The sequence below is a fragment of the Balearica regulorum genome, chromosome 2 (assembly GCF_011004875.1).
Source record: "Balearica regulorum gibbericeps isolate bBalReg1 chromosome 2, bBalReg1.pri, whole genome shotgun sequence".
Lineage (NCBI taxonomy): Eukaryota > Metazoa > Chordata > Aves > Gruiformes > Gruidae > Balearica > Balearica regulorum.
Window position 1 is genome coordinate 137,994,809 of NC_046185.1, and position 17,542 is coordinate 138,012,350.

The window sequence follows — 17,542 nt, forward strand, 5'->3', positions numbered from 1 at the left end:
TCACACTCCTGACAGCGCCCCAAAGCCAGGACCCCCCGCTCCGGCACCCGCCCGTCCGTCCGTCTGTCCGCGGGGCTGGGGCCACGCAGCGGGATAAACTCGGATCCGAGGGGGCGGCGGGCAGATGCCTGCTCGGGCCGGGCCGGGCCGGACCGGGCCGAGCAGAGGAGGAGGAGGAGGAGGAGGAGGAGAGTGTAGCCGCAGCTGCATTGCGGATGGAGCCGCTGGCTCTCGGGGAGGAGCGGCCGGGCCGCCGCGTGATGCCGGGGGGGGCGGGTGAATGCCCGCGGAAGGGAGCGTGGGCGGTGCGGGGCACCGGGGCGGGGGGGGGGGGGGGGTGCGGAGCCACCGTCCCGCTCCGCCCCGCCGCAGGAGGGAGGTGCCGCCGCCGCGTCCCGGCGCAGGGAGCGGAGTGGTGAGTGCGGGCGGGGCGAGGCGGGGTGCGCAGTGTTGCCCCGGGGCTCCCTCCCTCTCTGGGGAGCATCTGCCCTGGGTTGGCCCTACCCGGGCGGCGGCGAGGTGCGCGGAACCACCGCAGAAAGGTGCGGGGACAGCGCGCAGGAACCGCCGCAGAAAGGTGCGGGGAAAGCGCGCAGCTGCCCCGCGGCGCTGGGCTGGGAAGTTACGGGCGGCTGCGGCGGGCGGCCTCGGAGCCGGGCTCTCACCTGCGCAGCGCGCTTCGTCCTCTGCCCGCCTCTCGGCTCGGTTAAACCGGGACCTCGCCCACGGTGCCAGGTGGAAGTGGGGGTCCCCGGGCTGCCGCGGCTCGGCCGTGAAGGAGTGGGGAGTTGGCTTGTTCTGGAAGTCGGTGCGAACTGTTATTGCCGTGGAGTTGGGGAGGCGGGTGGGTGTCCGGCTGGGAAAACTGCTCGGGAATTTTGTAGCTGTTACGCAGAGTTTAACAATCTTAGAAGCGGCTGCTTAGCCGCTCTTTGGGGTGGGTGGGGGGAGGAGGCTTAAGTAAAAAAACATGACGTGAAACCATGTCTATAAAAAGCAAAGAATACGCTGGGTGCAAAGAAGCTGTCGGGAGAGAGTTTGCCAGGCTTTCCATAACCGAGCCTTGGTTCAGGACTGAAACTGTCAAGTTGCTTTGTGAGAGCATGTAATTGCTGTCTCTGAAAGGCATTAGGCAAAAAAATCTCGTTTGTCAGGTTAATTTGTGCGTGTTACAGGAGTTGGGTTGTAGTTGTGCCTTTTATGTATTAGCTGAAGTACAACTCTGTGCCTGAAAGTGTTCAGTGCTGTTACTTACGTGGTTACGGGGTGGTTTGTAACAGGACTGGTGAAGCTGATGCTGAAAGAATAGCGAGAGGCATGTAAAAAGAGAACAGAGGGGATGGGGACAGGCTTATATCCCATACGTACGTTGAGAGTTCTTCTGGAGCACTCTTAAACAACCAAAAAGAGAGTAAAGAAAAATGTATAATTAAAAAAAATCATGCTTACAGTATATGCCGTTGGCATAAAATTAAATTCAAGGCAAGTTATAAAAAGAAAACACCATCAACTTAAGTGAAATGTAAATCCATGGTATTATGGAAACTGAAAAAAATAGTCATGGATGTGGTTTTGCGTGTATGCGCTATTTAATGTGTAACACTGAGGTTGGGATGCTTAATTCTGGGTTAAAATTCTGATGTGGCTACATTTAGCAATTTATAACTCAGCACTAAGTTTGATGGAGCTGCACTGAAGCAAGTTGTTTTAGCAGACTCTTGTATGTCATTTAAAATGTCCACTTTTTAAAAAGTGATCAGGTCATCCTTTAGTTTTAATGTTTGTAAGATAACATACTAAAATTATTTGCCACTTATGTGTAGGTCACAGGACCTATCCTGTCCTTTCCTAACTTTAGTCCTCTTTTCCAAAGATCCTATTGAGAGAGCCTTTTTTTCTGAGAGGTCTCTTGGAGGACATCTGGAAGACAGTGGGAGACGAATGTTATCAAAGTTGCTTGAGAACAGCATGCTGTGCTTTGGGAGCAGGTGATTTTTTACGTGCACGTTGTCCAAGATGTGTTACTGTTTTGGCCGTACTATTGGCTTTAGTTTGGAATGACTTACTTTCTATTAAAGCCATCAGTATAATATTAAATAATAATTTAAGACTCGATTTTTAAAAATCAAGACTTATGTGACTGGTTAATTTTCTTAGACTTGTTCTGACTTGAGATTCAGCAGGACTGTAGAGGTGTTTCTTTTTCTTAGCTGAAGTTATCAGAAATTTCGTTGGGTTTATGGTACTACTCTGGAGTAATGCAAGTTTTCGAGTGAGATGACACGTGACCTATTTTGCCCAGATTTTTTATCCTTGGAACGGATTGAGGCTTAATATTGTCAATGACTTGTCTTTGTAAACTGAAGAATTTAGGGCATATTTAGCAACTATCACTTTATTCCTGATGCTTTATAATTCGTTTTACTGGGCGGTAGAACATACCAGAAATTCCAGCTGTGGTTAGGCACTTGGATCCGCATTTATCTTCCCACACTGTGTGTTTTATGAGAGGAGGGAGTAGTGGGAAGCTGACAAAGTGATAATATTCTGACATAGTAATTCTATAGGCTATATATCATGTCAGAGTACCATATATTACAGCAGTTGTACATAGTGTATTTGTCATAGCCGGCCGTAAGAGGGTGAAGGGAACTAGGATTGCCTCAGTTAGACCCTCCTTCAAATCCACGTGAGATCAACAATTTTTTTATTTGTATCCTATTGAAACATTAATGCAGTCAGAGGAGAAAGGGATAATTTTGATGATTGCTTTGTACTTGATACGAAAAATCTTATTGAATTAATGAATTCAAGTGAGTTAGCCAAATCCCTCACTTTCCATTCTTAGTCGTTCCTTTGGTAACTGCTCGGTCAATGTGAGTGGGGTGAAATGCCTTGTCACTTATCTCTCCCCGACCACTCCAAATTCTAAAGGTGCAAGTCACTGCTTTATTGCACTTAATCAATAGTTAATCAATGTATCCCAAATGCATTCAGAATGTAGTCAGGAAGAGAAAGCATTTTAGTTTTTTGTCTTAACAGCTGCAAAACTGGATTAAATTGATTCTTATCCATAGCATAGGTGACCTTCTCCAGCTCTATTTCATTAGAATGAAAAGACAATGTGTAGATAATATAAGGGATATCCTGGGATTTGATTCTTTAATAACATGAAAAAAGTTCTTGATTCTTCATTTTTTTTTCTCATGTGCTTGTGACTTTTACCTGACAGGGTTTGAAACCAGGATTAAATGTGTGGTGACAGAGATGCAGGAAAAAATGAGCTAGAATGCTAATATGCACATACATCACAGGTTTCAGTCTGCTATTCTGGATTGTTCTGACGTAAAAGTTACTCCTTCTTCCAGAACTGTTCATGAACTAAATAGATTCAGTGTCTTCTCTGAGCTGTTGTTTTATTTATGATAAGCATAGAGTGCCTGTCAGAACTGTGCCCTGTCCTCAAACTACCAGCGGCAAGGAAGATACCTGAATAATACAAGATGTGGTTCTCAAATTTATTTCAATTTGCAAACCATTAACAATTTTTCAATGGAATCAATTTTTCATTTAAATCTTGCTGTCAGTAGGCCTGTTTTTCCTAATTACATGTATTAGACCTCTTGGAAGTCATTTGCATGTTACAGGTTGAAAATTACTGTTGTAAAATTTGAGATTCCACTCTAACTTTCAGATGGTTGGCTGGTGGTGTGGAGATGTATAGCAGCTTTCTTGAAACTTATGAATGAAAACCAAGTCTCTCTTTCCACTATTGTCCTTTTCTCCTCTGTTGTATATTTGGCAAAAATGTTGCTGTCACAAGTTGGTGAAGTTGGGGCCTTGGAATAATGCTGTAATTAATTATTTAGCCCTCATATACATATGTAAGTGTACAGTATATACAAGATTTGTTCTGTGATAGAAACTTAGGAGGGAAATAAAGGAAATATTCACCTGGACTGCCAATGTAATGTAGCAATGGAACAAGTAAAATCTAGCCTTATGATGCCTGAGTAGAGAAGGATCTAATAAAAATATTAGTGTCATTTTCCAATAACTTATAATGAGATGAAATGTTCTGATCACTCATCTTCAAGAAGAAACAACTGAATTTGGACCAGGTGCTCAGAAAAGCTAACAGGATGGTCTGAATATATAGCGAGTCTGCCTTGTCATGGAGAGATAAGGGAGATCCTGGTTGGTTTGACCAAGTGAAATGAAAGCTGTGTAGGATATGGACTCCATCTGCAAATTCAGGAGGGGATCAACAGAGGGCAAACAGAATCTCGTGATAAAGGACGTTGCTGGCATGAGAACAACTGAATATCTACTACCTCTGATAAGATTTCTTGCAGGAATTCAGAGAATATCCCCCTGTTAGAGCACATGGGTTCTGAAACACCCAGTGGCAGCAGAGAGGGGTGGGGAAATATTGCAGAAATTTTGAGATGGAGTTTGTCTATTTTCCAGAAGGGATTATATGCTTAGCAGTGGTATGGGCCCAGGGAAATGTTTGCATTTAGCTTCTGTCAAAGCTTTAAATGTCATGCCACGCAACATGCCAATCCAGTTCCCTTTCAGTCTGTTTGAAATGCAGTTTCAGAAACCCTTCATTCTTGTTTGGCGCTTGCCAATGTTTAACCCCTCTCGGGTGACTTCTTCTCTTCTACGTCAGGTTTAAGCTGCTTGTCTGTGCCTTAGCAGAGTAAAGCCGCATTGTGTGCAGCCTATCTCTCTATTCTTGTTTCTTTTGCCTTCCCTTCAGCAGCCCTCTAGGCTGCCTGAAATGGGAGATTAATCTCTCCTGCTCTCTCATTCCTCAGTCTGTGCTTGGGACTGGCTCCCCTTCTGTATGGCCTGACACACTTTTATAAATTCCCCCTGAAAACACATAATATTCAGAATGGTTTCCAGTCATAGCCCTTTCATAAAAGGAATATGGAAAAATTGGGCAATGCAGATGTTTCCAGACGTGCTACTTTCATATCAAGGGCAGCAAGGAAAGTGTCCGCAGTAGTTTGTGGAGGTGAAACTCTTCTAACAATGAAAAAGAATTTTAAAGGAAAAGGAAAGACAAGTTTAGAAGAGCTTTAGTCTGGGGAATCTTGTTCTTTTTCTCTCTCTTTTTGTGTAGTGTATAAGAAAATATAATTTTGCTTTTGTGTGGCATGCCAGCATCTTCAGTGGAACTACTCGCATTTCAGATAATAGCACAGGCTTCAATTTACCTCTCAGTTGTTCCTTAGAGATGTCTTTTGGATTAATCCATTAGCAGCCATCGTAGAGGATGTGCTGTGCTCTTTCTGGTTAAAGTCAGGATGACAAAGTTTGGCAAATACTACTCTGTGGCTTGGCGGATACTTAGGTAACCCATATACTTTGGGACAACTTGTTTGTCCATTTGGGTAGAAATGAGTTTACTTCTGATACAATTTTATTTAGTGGAAAGATACTTTACATGGGTAATTTTAAATGTCATGGATTCTGAACGGAGCGGGATAAGTGATGCTAGCCCCTCCTCTCTCCCCGGCGCATTAGAATATCGACGGTGGCTGTAGTGTTACGGAAGGGGAAATCCAAAACTCATCAGACAGTTGAGTTTGAAGCGTGGACATCTTCACTCTGGCCAGTGTGGAAAGAGCTGAGAGGCATGTTGGCGTGTTTAAGCCATTGTTAGGAAACTTGGATGATTTTTTTGAAATATGTCACTATGTTTATGAAATTTTTTGCCTCCTTTCTGGCTTTTTATGTCTTCATTCTTGATTACTATCCACTACTTTGGTTTTCTTTTTATTTTTTTTTTAAGCAGCATCTCCTCTTGTTTGGTTACTAATCACTTTATTCTGCCTACTCCTGTGTCTTTTAGTATCTATCTGCATCCCTAGAGCTAAGCCGATAGAAAGTTTAAAGTTGAATTTTAAAGCAAATGCTGTTGAGGTGTCAAACTTGTAAGTATATAAGGTCTATTAGTATTGTATTTAAGTGTCTGTGGGTAACTTACAAGGAAAAAGCGTATTATGAATGCTATCATATTGGTTTTTATTATCTTAAGACTTCTAGACAGAAATTTAATGGAGTTTTTAGTATTACTTTTGCTTAATAAAATTTCAGCTAGGTTCTAAAATTATTTGGGATAAATTGCCTGAGGGAGAGAATAAACACGTGATTATTGCCTCATATAATTTACAATATGGGGTCTTTACTATGCAAAGAGTAAATAGTGTTAGCTCTTTGAAATTCAAATACTTCCATTGAAATCTGTAATGTCATATGGAGGCAAAATTACATTATGTAACAATAACAACAAGGCATTAAATGAACTTACTAATTTTAATTTAAAAATTTTGAATTATATATTTATTGATCTTTCTCTTTTCTTTGTGCTTTTGCTAAGCTTGAGACATGTTTTAATTTGTTTGAGGAAAGAGAATAAAAGTGATGAGGAGCCTACCCCAGATCAGTCAGTAATAATTTTGTCATAACGTTATCACCTGCTTTAATGCATGTATAGGTTTTATAGTCCTATTTTGAAATTAGCCAATATAATAAAAAATCCAGTCAGAAATGCGTATTTTTCAAAACCGTGCTTTTTAATAAATATGCTTCAGGGTGCTGTGATTGTTCTTTTAAAAATCTGCTGGTCCTTTGATTGATAAAGCTTCTCCTGCTTTGCTTTCAAGGAGTACTTAGTCTACCCATAGTATTTTAGACTGCCCCCCTACCCCCCATTCTTTAAGAGTTCAGTTCTGTTGCTGAAGGGGAGATGTATTCTCCCATTGACTTTAACACATGTAAGACTGGATTCTAATAGTCCAGTAATTGTATAATATGGTGGTGTTCCTCCAATTAGATTAATCTTTTTGTATGTATCTTAAAATAATAGAGGACAGGTCAAGACATTTTGAGTAATCCACTCCAGTGACTATGTGATTATGTGAATTATCAGTTGCATGTAAATCTTACTAAGGATGATGGATAGAAATCTCAGATAGAAATGGTTGTAACAATACACCTTTTGTGGTCTCTGAAATTAATTTAATAAATGTTTTGGAGATTGACTAATACACATATAATGACCTTTTTGTTTGGGTCAATGTAAAGTCTAATATATCTGGGAGATTAGTATTGATCAGAGTAAAGCCAAAATCAATCTTGGATTTTGAGGGTCATTACACTTGGAAATAGGATGCAATACAGAAGATACTGCAATGTTAGGTTGTGGAAGGCTTTTACAGTAATTATAGAAAAAATAATCTTTTACTTAGTTGTAGCGTCTAAAAAAAAAAAAAAGGGCAACCTGGTAAAAGACTAGTTATTTACATAAGTAATAAGTTAAACTCCTTACATCTGTCCTTAGTTTGACAGATGATATCCAACCTTCTTGAAGCTGGTATTAAAGTTCTCTTTTGCTTCAGTGGTGGAGGGATTTTGTCCTCCCTGTTTAAAGTCATGAGCTGGTGTTGAGGAAAAGGTTAACCTCTGTTTGTTTAGAAATATATTTTTTTGGATGGTAAATTGTTTTCTGTCTTGACTCCCTTCCTTAGATGTTTCAGTTAAATTCAATCTGCACAATTGGAGAAATACATGTGTAGAGAAGTGAAAGAGGTAAATTACAATACAGTGTACCCTTCAAATATTGCGTAGCAAGCATAATCGATTTCACTGAAGGTGAACTAGTGCTGCTTGCTAAATAAGAAATGTTTGAACAGAACATTTTATTTTTATTTTTTAATAGATTGTTTTATTTTGCCTGATATAAAGTCTCTGGCTTGGGTACCTCATTTAAAAATAACCTGGTGGAAATTTTGAAGATCTTGGCGGAGAGTTTTCAACGTAAGTATTTCAGTCAAGTCGGATTTTAAGAAATGTCTATTCTCTATATAGTGAAACAGCGCAAACAGTATTTTATCCAACATTCTTCTGTAAAAATAATTTGCTTTCCTCTCATATTTTCAGAACCTATTAAAATAAATGAAGGTTATCCTATTTATCTTCTGCACAAAAGTCGTCTTCTGATATAACTTTTTCTGCAGAGAGCACTGGATGATGTTCTCCACAATTAAATGGTATAATTCCATTGATGTCTGTGATTGTCCTTTGGCCTGTCATCTAGATTTATATATTAAAGTCTCAAAAACTATAGTTAAGCTGATAGATCATGCATTTATATTTATGAATGGATACATATTTATGATCTTAATGATGTCTTTGAATGCAAATGGCAGTTTATATATACATGCACATGTATATCAGATTCAGGGACCCTGTAGCATTGTCCTTGAAAATGAAAGCCTTATATAAATGCAAGCTATTGATATTGGAAATGATCTTCAAAGCTGCTCCATTTAAAGATATTTAACTATTAATAATGAGCTACATCCCAGATATAGCACCAGTTTATATTCTGAGAGATCAAAGTGCCAAGATTGCAGATAGCAGTTCTCAGGCTATGAAAGTCCTCTTACCTGAGCAGCTCTTCTTATCAGTGGACTTCTCCTGAATTTCTCATAATAGTTATCCTCAGAGAAAATCTGCAGTGTGTATATTAAGAAATTCACCTTATTTGTACATCAAATAATACTTTGAAATGTATTAGCAGGAATTTTTAGAGTGAGGACTAATATATGCCACTTCTTGCTGCACTGAAAGTAGTACAGTTGCTTTGGATTTAAGGCAGGCTCAGCCAAAAAAAAATAAAAATCTGATAACTGTTTTTCAGAATAAAATTGTTTAATAGTTGGAATAAACCTTTTTTTAAAAAAGCCTCAGAAAATGTGACTTTTAGTGTAGAAATATTTTTACTTACTGAAATGTTCTGGATGAAATTTGCAAGATTGTTTTCCAATTGACATTCCCACGTTGGATAGTATTTACGTCAGTTTTACTCATTAGAAGTTTGTCTGCAACCATATCCTAATGCTTCCTGTTCCTCTGCTTCAAATGCTCACAAAAGAAGATTCTAGAATTGAGTTAAAGAGTTGTCATTCTTTAGCTTCCCAAAAGAAGGAATAGTATAGTAGATAATAATAATAGTATATAGTAATAATATTATATTTTCTGATTTTTGATAGTTTTTTTTTTTTTCTTCAATGGAGCTAATGCATTGTGGTCAAAAAAAGTAATGTTTTTTCTGTTGTGCTCAACATTTATATTAACACTTGCTTACTGTAGAAATTATTAAATAAAACACAGGAAGAACTGATCTACCTTGAGCTAACTAATCAAGCTCAAGATGCATGTGAGTTCTTCAGAGCAATCTGCTCTTCAGAATATGGAATTCAAATGCTAATATATTACATATGTGAGATCTTTAATGCAGAAAAAATGTATTATGGAAGGTGACGCAGCCACCTGATTCTTTTATTGATTTAGTTTTGAAAGGCCCCCTCAAAATGGGTCAGGCTTGAATTGTGCAAGCCGACCTTGAGGAATTTTGGAGACAGTATGAAACTTGACCTATATTTTTGAGCTGGGACTTCAGAAACTGGGCTAAAGAAAAATTTAAGTTTTATAAACTTTTTTCTGTGCATAGAATATTGATGTTTGAACATTCCATTCTAACAATTGATATATTAAATGTGCATCTGAGTTAGAGACTGTTTTATTTCTTCTTCAGAGTCTTAGTCGCTAAGTGAAGTTAATTATAATTTATATCTGTGTAAAAGCAGAGGGGGCTTAAATTGCATTTAATCAGGCACGTCTGAAAAGATGATATTGTATGTCTGAAAAGCAGTTCCTTGTAATTTTTAATGCTTTGTTGCATTTCAGTAATGTCATTGAGTACTTTTGAAGTAAAACAGTTATTCTTTTAAAAACCTGAAGATTATTATACCGCCGATACTGTGTTGCAAAGTGCTGCTGCTTTGATTGATATCACAGGTCAGCAGTGATTGGCTTGAACTCTGCCTCCAACTATGTCAATATGGTACAGTTGCTTAGAACACAGATGACAATCCAGTTCTTTTGCCTCTTACACTATTAACTATTCGTAATGGAATACTCAAATTTTCTGACTTTGAGTCTGAAAATTTTACAGAAATTTCAGTCTATTCTTACTTAGGAAAAAAAAAAAGTGAATAACATGAGTAAAAGTATGACATTGGTGATGCCCGTTAGTAGTGTTGCTTGGTCTGTTGCTTTTTAAACTACTATCATAAGTCTACTTTTCCAAAGAGGAAAGGTGGCAGCCAGAATACAAAAAAAAGTTTGTGAAAGAAGAGCTATTTGTCCCTAGTTACTTCGGGTTTTGTTTTGCTGATCTAGGTTGTTCTCTTCTCTCGGAATTACTCTCACCCTTTCACAATCCTCTAGTAAGTCCCAACAGCTCTTATTTTGTGAAGCTCTCTGCATAAAAGGGTGGCCTATCATCTGCTTTTTCTGTAGATGAAAACCTGTAGTGATCAAAGAAGAGACTGATACCTGGGGTTTTTTGCACTGACTGACACTAGTATTTTGTTGTAATTCAGTATTTTACGTGCTTATGCAGTCAGGCTTAACAAGGTCCACTTTAAAAAGGAGGAAAGTGGGTGTAGAAATCATCCAGGATATAGAAAATGATGGCATGATCTGATCAACTGACACCAAAGACAATGCAAAAACTTTAATTAGCTGGAGTCCTCTTGGACCACTTTGATGTACTCCATAGACCATTTCTAATGCATTAAATCACAGTGCTTTCTAGGCAAACCTCTTCCAAGTAACTGTGATTTTTGGCTTGTAACAAATGTAGTTTTGTGGGTTGTGTTACAAAAGCTTAGCGGTTTTCAGATACAGCCCTGCCCCGTGAAAGTTTTTAGGAACACTTGGTATTATCACTTTTTTTTCTGATTTTGGAAAGAAGCCTGTCAAGACAGGAGAAGAGCATCTTAGCTCTTTGTCATGACGGTAGCAGTTTTGGTGACCTATGTGCTTAATCAACTTGCAAAATCATTAGAAGCAAACTTATTTGGGGAGATGAGCAAGTATTTTACGTGGTTCTGCTACAAACAACTTTCTACTATGAATTTGTTGTATCAGAAGAGAAGTTTTACTCATGGGAAGCAGTGGCATGACATGCCTCCCATCTGAGTGCCGTGGCTCTTTGTGTGTGCTCAAGGCATAACGTCATAAAAGTGCTACTGATAAAGCAAAGGCCCTTTTCTATTACTTTTTATCCTACTTGCTAAATAAAAAGTACAGACAATGAAGACTAAAAATACTTACTGTAATTATGTAAAAGTAAAATCAAGCTATTCAACTGAAGTAATTAAAATTGTTTTGTTGCTTAACTTCTGTGATTTTTAAAATTTTTTCTGTATAATCTTGCGGTTAGTCCTATAAGCAGTTTCCTAATGTAATGTCATTATACGGACTGAACCACAGCTTAAGTCTGGCAGGCAGTTGCCGTTCAGTGCATGTGGTGTAGGAAGAATGGCTTTGGGTAAAATAGCTTTGTGAAGCGTTTTAAAAATTAACTTTTGTCATTTTTGTTTGCTTGTTTCTCATGAACGAAGGAGACTTTTTCTCTCAGAAATATAAATGGCAAAGTATGCTAACGAGTAGAAAATCCCTTCATGTACTCTAAAAGAGGGTTACAGTACCAAGAACAACTGAGGTTCTGATTTCAGGCTTCATCAGCCAAAAGATGCTGTTTGGAACAAATTCTGCCTGAGGTCACAGCTAAAACATTGGTTTTACTAGTCTTGTTATAAAACTTTATAGACTTCTAAAATAAGTTAATAATTCAGAAAGACATCTGCCAGTAAATAATTGAAATAACCATTTTTAAGCTAATACTCATTAGTTACTTATGAAATATTTCTGAAGAACAGTGTTCCAATAGAAAATAATGTGTGGCAAGACTACAATAAAAGAATGTCGCCAGTCTTCAATATGTGAAACACATTCTTTTACTTGCCTACTGCCATTAGTTCTCTTAACTGTGTAAGCTTAAATGCTTTCAGTATCTAAGATTGGGCGTGGACAGAAGCTTGGACACTGAAGGATGTAAATAGTTGAAGGGACTAGGCTGCAGTTTAAGGTATACAAATATATACAGTGTGACCGGTTCCTAATAAGTAATCATTTGGGTAGTGATTTAAGGTAAATTTTTTGTTTAATATCTTCATTACAATTATAAAACTTTCCTCCTTAAAGCCATTTAGAAAATAAAAGTAGTTCATCACCTACTTTAAAAGGAGCTCAGCTGTGAACTTTAGGTAGTGCTGATGCTTCTGGGAGCATTCATGTGATGACATTTGGAGACTTTATGGTTTCTTTGGTGTATACAGACCTTTTGCATGTTCTTATGGCATGACCTAGGCTTAACTCTAGATATATATTCCCCATATCTGCTGTAGAAACCTGTATGGCCTATTATGGTTTTATTTTTCTCTTTGCAATTTCTTGTTCACCAGAAATGCCATTCTGAGTCAATAGAAGCAAAACCTTGAGTAATGTCATCTTAGGCTTAGCTAAGTCCTCAATTTACATACAAATGCAGCTAATTGCATTGCTGAATTCAGTATACTATATACATTGAAATATGAAAAAAATAATATAGCACCAGTCATAAGATGGGGAGACTATATTTTTTAATTTTGACAAGTTCAATAAGTATTTTAGTAACTTCTAAATAGCTTACTGGACACATTTTTTTTTTCCCTTTCAGTTCTAGATAGATTACAAAGAAAACTCATTCAGTTCTTGATACCTTGAAAAAATAATTAAATGATTTTTTGTCAATACAAAGGAGATTTTAATATGTTTTCTGTTTACTGTTTATTATATTTATTGCTAATAATCTAATTAAACAAACATTTACTATACATTCTATACTAAAGTTACTAAAATGGAAAATCTTAGTATTTTTTTGCACTTAGAAATGTTGGGGAATAGAAAGGAAATTATGAGTATCTCTACTGCATCAGAGTAAAGCTGAAAATTTTCAACTAGCAAAGAATTGATTCTTAAGAAAGAGTGTAAGAAACGGAGGTAGCATAAAGTGATATTTTGCTTGGAAGAGGCTATCTGCTTCTGCTAGTCAGTGGTTCGGTGTATTCGAAATCTAGATCTCTGTGTGACCATCATGTTTAATGATTTATGCTTTAGTACCTTCTATAATCCTCCTTCTTAGCGTTTGACCTTCAGAGTATGTTGTGACAATGAATTCCACAAAACTGTTAAGCATCTGTAAAATAACTCTTCCTTGCATTTGAAAATTACCAATAATTTTATTAAATGACCTGTAGTTTGTAAGCCTCAGTTTCTCTTTCATACCCTTTGATTTTATGGACCTCTGTTCTAGTCACTCTGTATGCATCTCTCTTCCATGATGAAAAATATTTTTCTTATAAAGGTCACTGTATAATCTGAGAGCATCCATATTGATATGCCCTATGTCCTTTCTAGTTCCTCTGTATCTCTGTGATGGAGTAAAGAGAACAGCAACTAGAATTTGAGCTACCAGGGAGCTATGTGTTTTTTATAAAGTCACATTATGATGATTCTTGGTTTGCAATCTAAATCTTTCCAATTAAGCCTCCCCCCCCCCCCCCCCCCATCCCATTGCCAAAGCTAATAGATTTTTATCTGCTGCTAGACATCAAGTGGCATTTTCAGGCAGCTGTTTTTGATGACTCTAAAATGTCATCTTCATAAGATGGTAGAGAGCCCATCTCTGCTTATATGTGATTGGGGTTGTGTGTGTGTGTTTTTTTTTTTTTTTAATGCATTGCTTTACATTTATAGGCAGTGAATTTCACCTGTAATTCAACTTTCCACACTTGTGGTTGTGAGATCCTTGTGCAACTTTGACCATTCTGAATTACTAGCAGGTGTTTTCCCTTCACTATCCCTTTTGAACAGTTACCTTTTCTTCACTTATGAGTAAAAGTGTATATATAGTTAAATTTTTTACACAGATAGGTTATGTATTATATCCACATTATATATTTATAGATATATTTATACTTATATGATGTTTTTATGAATGAATATAATTCCTTTATAGATGTAACCTATCTTCTCATTCCTGTATCATTTGTATCTTCCATTATCTTCTTTCTACTACTGCTACACCTATGCAATAGATATCTATTAATAGTCTATTTATGTTACATGAATAAAATACCATTTTACACACAAGTACGTGCATGTATGCACATATACACACACATATATGAATTCACATACTCCCATTTTTGGTTTTAGCATCAATATAAAAGCACAGACATACTTAATATGAGCCTTATTACTAATTTTCATATATCCTGTTTAATCCTTACACTGCCAATTTTGTAAAATTGTCAGAGACTTTCTGATCTAATTTTGGTAGCCATTCTTCCTCCTGTTAAAAATATAGCAGCGTTGTATGAGAGTTCATTCTTGGGTCACTGAATCTGAGATTTATACCGAGATGCTTAAAAATAGCAGCTGGCATCAAAAGTAGTTTTTAATACTCCCATATCCACCTGAACAAAATCTGCAGTGCAACTTCACCTGGAGACAGGAATTTCTTTTTTCGGGGCCCTGGAATATGCTTATTTTTGTAAAGTTGAAACTTTTTAAGGCTCTGGCTCTGTGGTTTTAACCTCTGCTTTAGTGGGGTAGAGCAGTTGTTGTTTACAAACAGTTGACTGTAATTTTGCAAGTTTTTGGAAATACGTGTCTGTTACAGAAGTTCCACAACTGGAAAATGTAATTGAAACTCAGTCTGCACAACTCAGTAAAACTCATTCCTTCTGCATTGCACCTGGCTGGAATTTCGGACTCTCCAAACAAACCAGAAAAGATTGAACTAATTTTTTCCTGCTGAGAGGCTATGATAACAGAATAAATAAAATTGAAGGAGAACAATGACCTCCTTATTTAAGTAAGCTAGAAGAGTTTTAAAAATGTGTTTGAAATCTGGATGTCTCTTTTCTTTTATAATGTAATTAGATCTGAAGAGATGTGTGAGATTGAGCCAATGTCACCCAGTCAGCCCGGCACTGCAGTGCTTCCATCAGGAAGCTGTTGCAGATGAGAAGTAGGGTTTGGGTGGGTTTCTCTTGTTTTCTTTTGGTTTTTGTTTGTTGTGGTTGGGGTTTTTTGTTCGTTTGTTTCTTTGTTTGTTTTAAAGAAATGTTTCCTAAATATGCAGTATTTCTTTGCTGTGGCCTCCTGCGTGATGTTGATTATAATTGATGTTGAACTAGGGTACATCTGCATTTCATTTTAAAAAGAATGAACTGGAAAGCATTACTTAGGCTGGTTAAGTGATTGTGCTTTGTTTTCATACTGAGAAAAGTTGCTTCTTGTTAGGTGGAAGAACCAAATGTTTGCATGTTTCCTGCAAATGGTCCCATTTACTGGATGGGAGCACTTTTATCTGAGTTCCAGTTCAAACGGTGATGGCAAGACTTAGTCTGAAGATTTTTAATAACACCTACGTATATTACTACTGTTATCTTTACTTGATTTAATCTTGCCTGTTAGCTATGAAGACTTGTGCTTCTTGGTTTGCTGCCTGTTAATTGGCTTTTGTCTGGGCAGCACAGGATGAAAAACTCTTGTAAGCAAAGAAAGTCAAAAGCCTGAGGGGGCTGAGGCTGGTCCCATTTCTTACTACTGGCTTCAGAAGAAGCCAAGACTAAGCCAGAAATGTTGCCTGTCTTCCTTGTGGATGCCATTTTCTCCACAGCTCCTTATCAGAATGCAAAATTGCTGGGAAAAGTGGAGAAATTCATGTGAACTTTTGTTGCTCTGCTTGTCTTGGAATCTGATTTATGTGAGAATACTTTTTGCTTATTGATGTTAGAAATAATCAAAATAATTAAGATGGAGAAATGAAAGAGTCTGTGAGTGTTTATCATGTGAGAGAGAATTAAAAACTAAAGCCATGATTAAAAATTTACATTTTAATTTCCAAGATGAAAAGGAAAAAAGGAATAGTTTTTTTTGATGGATGCACATTTTTCTGCAAGAGGTAGTTGTTTTCCTGCATTCTATACTATATCCACTGAGAGAGGCTTGCTTTCCTGTGTACTCCTGCTTCTTTTAGACTTATGAAAAATGAACACATTAATTGACGATATAATGTGGCGTATCCTTAAAGGTCCCTTGTGGTCCTTTGTGGATAACATTAACATCCTCCTTCACTTTAAGCCAACCAGGAGTTGTACAGAAAGTGCTGAGCACTTGTTAAACTCTAGATGAGACCTGAACTACTTTCCATTAGTAGATTACTCTTGCTACAGGTTTCCCTCTGGCTTTAATACAAAATGGGATTAAAAACTGCTGACCTTTAGTCCTGTTTTTGTTATCTCATATTTTGTTATCTCATATGATTAGCTGACTTCAAGTTAAGTATTCTGTGGCAAGTTTGCCAAACTGGTCTATGCCCGGCACCTTGCAGAGACCAGCGTTGCACCACTGGTCCCTCTTCAGCCCCTCGCTGTGAAAAATGTTTCACTTCCTTGGTTGCTCTTGATCATAACCTCTTGATTTTACTTTTTTTTTTTCCCCCCCTCACTGTTGCTTGTGGCACTACTGGAAGTTTCTGGGGGCAGCACGTTACCCTTGTGCCATGTGTCAGCCCGGATCTGCTCCAGTGTCGTTCCCCTGTTGCTGCAGGGCAGAGCTGGGAGCTGGGACAGGGGCCTTCGCTGCAACTTCAGGAGGCCGAGGGGTGACCAGAGCTGCAGTTCTATTAAAACTCGAGGTCACCTGAGCAGTGCAGACACATCTCTGACAGCTCTCGCACCAGCTGTCATTCATAGGCACTTGAGGAAACCCACGAGATAAATCCGCTTGTTGCGCACCCAAAGGCGAAAAGCAGTGGCGTGCGGCCTGGCCATGCTGTCCTCCCTGCGGCGGCCTGAGGTGGGGGGCCAGGACCCTTCAGGGCTGCCTGCGCCTCTCCAGCAGGCAGACATCTCACTGCCATTTAATTGGCATCCCGTATCCCCTGGGGGCCGTGACCGGCTCCCTCATCGCCTCGCCCCTCAGTGCCTGCAGTCCACAGCATGTCCCTCCGCAGTACCACGCTGCCTGTGACTTGTCACGATGGTCTGCTAGCATGGTCCGTGTCCCTCTGGGAGTCCTGTCAGCAATGCTGTCCTCAGGATTGTTTTTCAAGATATGGTTATCAGTTTAATTTGCTTAAAATTTGCCATAAGAAGAAATAGGCCATGAGGCCTCTCTTCCTGGGAAGAATTCCCACCGGGTGAAATCTGTCACAGAGCATTAGCTGCACACTGTCACGCTGTGCTGCTAAGGAAAAGAGCAAGTGAAACTAAAATAGTTTGAAAACAGTTTATCTCTCTGTTAAAATTTCACTCCATTATTCTGCATACTATGTGTGCTATTAGGAAGACAGGATCTTTTAGGAACCAGGCTGCTCTGGTCAATGCTTTAAATCCTGAAATCTCAGGTCTCTGACACTTTTGCCTCTGCTGTAGATAGTTTTGGTGTTGCATGAAATAATGACTTTCGATGGAGAGTAAGGATTAAATGAACTCTTAGCATTTGGAAGGCCTTTCCCACAAAGTGGGAAACCATGGAGTAGATGGATTTAATGAAC

The 17,542-nt window shown here is 38.6% G+C and overlaps 1 protein-coding gene across 1 annotated transcript in view; it reads left to right on the forward strand.

Annotated features, from left to right (window-relative positions):
* Nucleotides 1-374: 374 nt before the first annotated feature.
* THSD7A (thrombospondin type 1 domain containing 7A) overlaps nt 375-17,542 on the forward strand; it is a 289,030-nt gene continuing 271,862 nt past the window's right edge. Inside the window, exon 1 of the mRNA XM_075746097.1 lies at nt 375-415. The gene's annotated coding sequence lies outside the window, so the exon portion shown is untranslated. The remainder of the gene's footprint in view (nt 416-17,542) is intronic.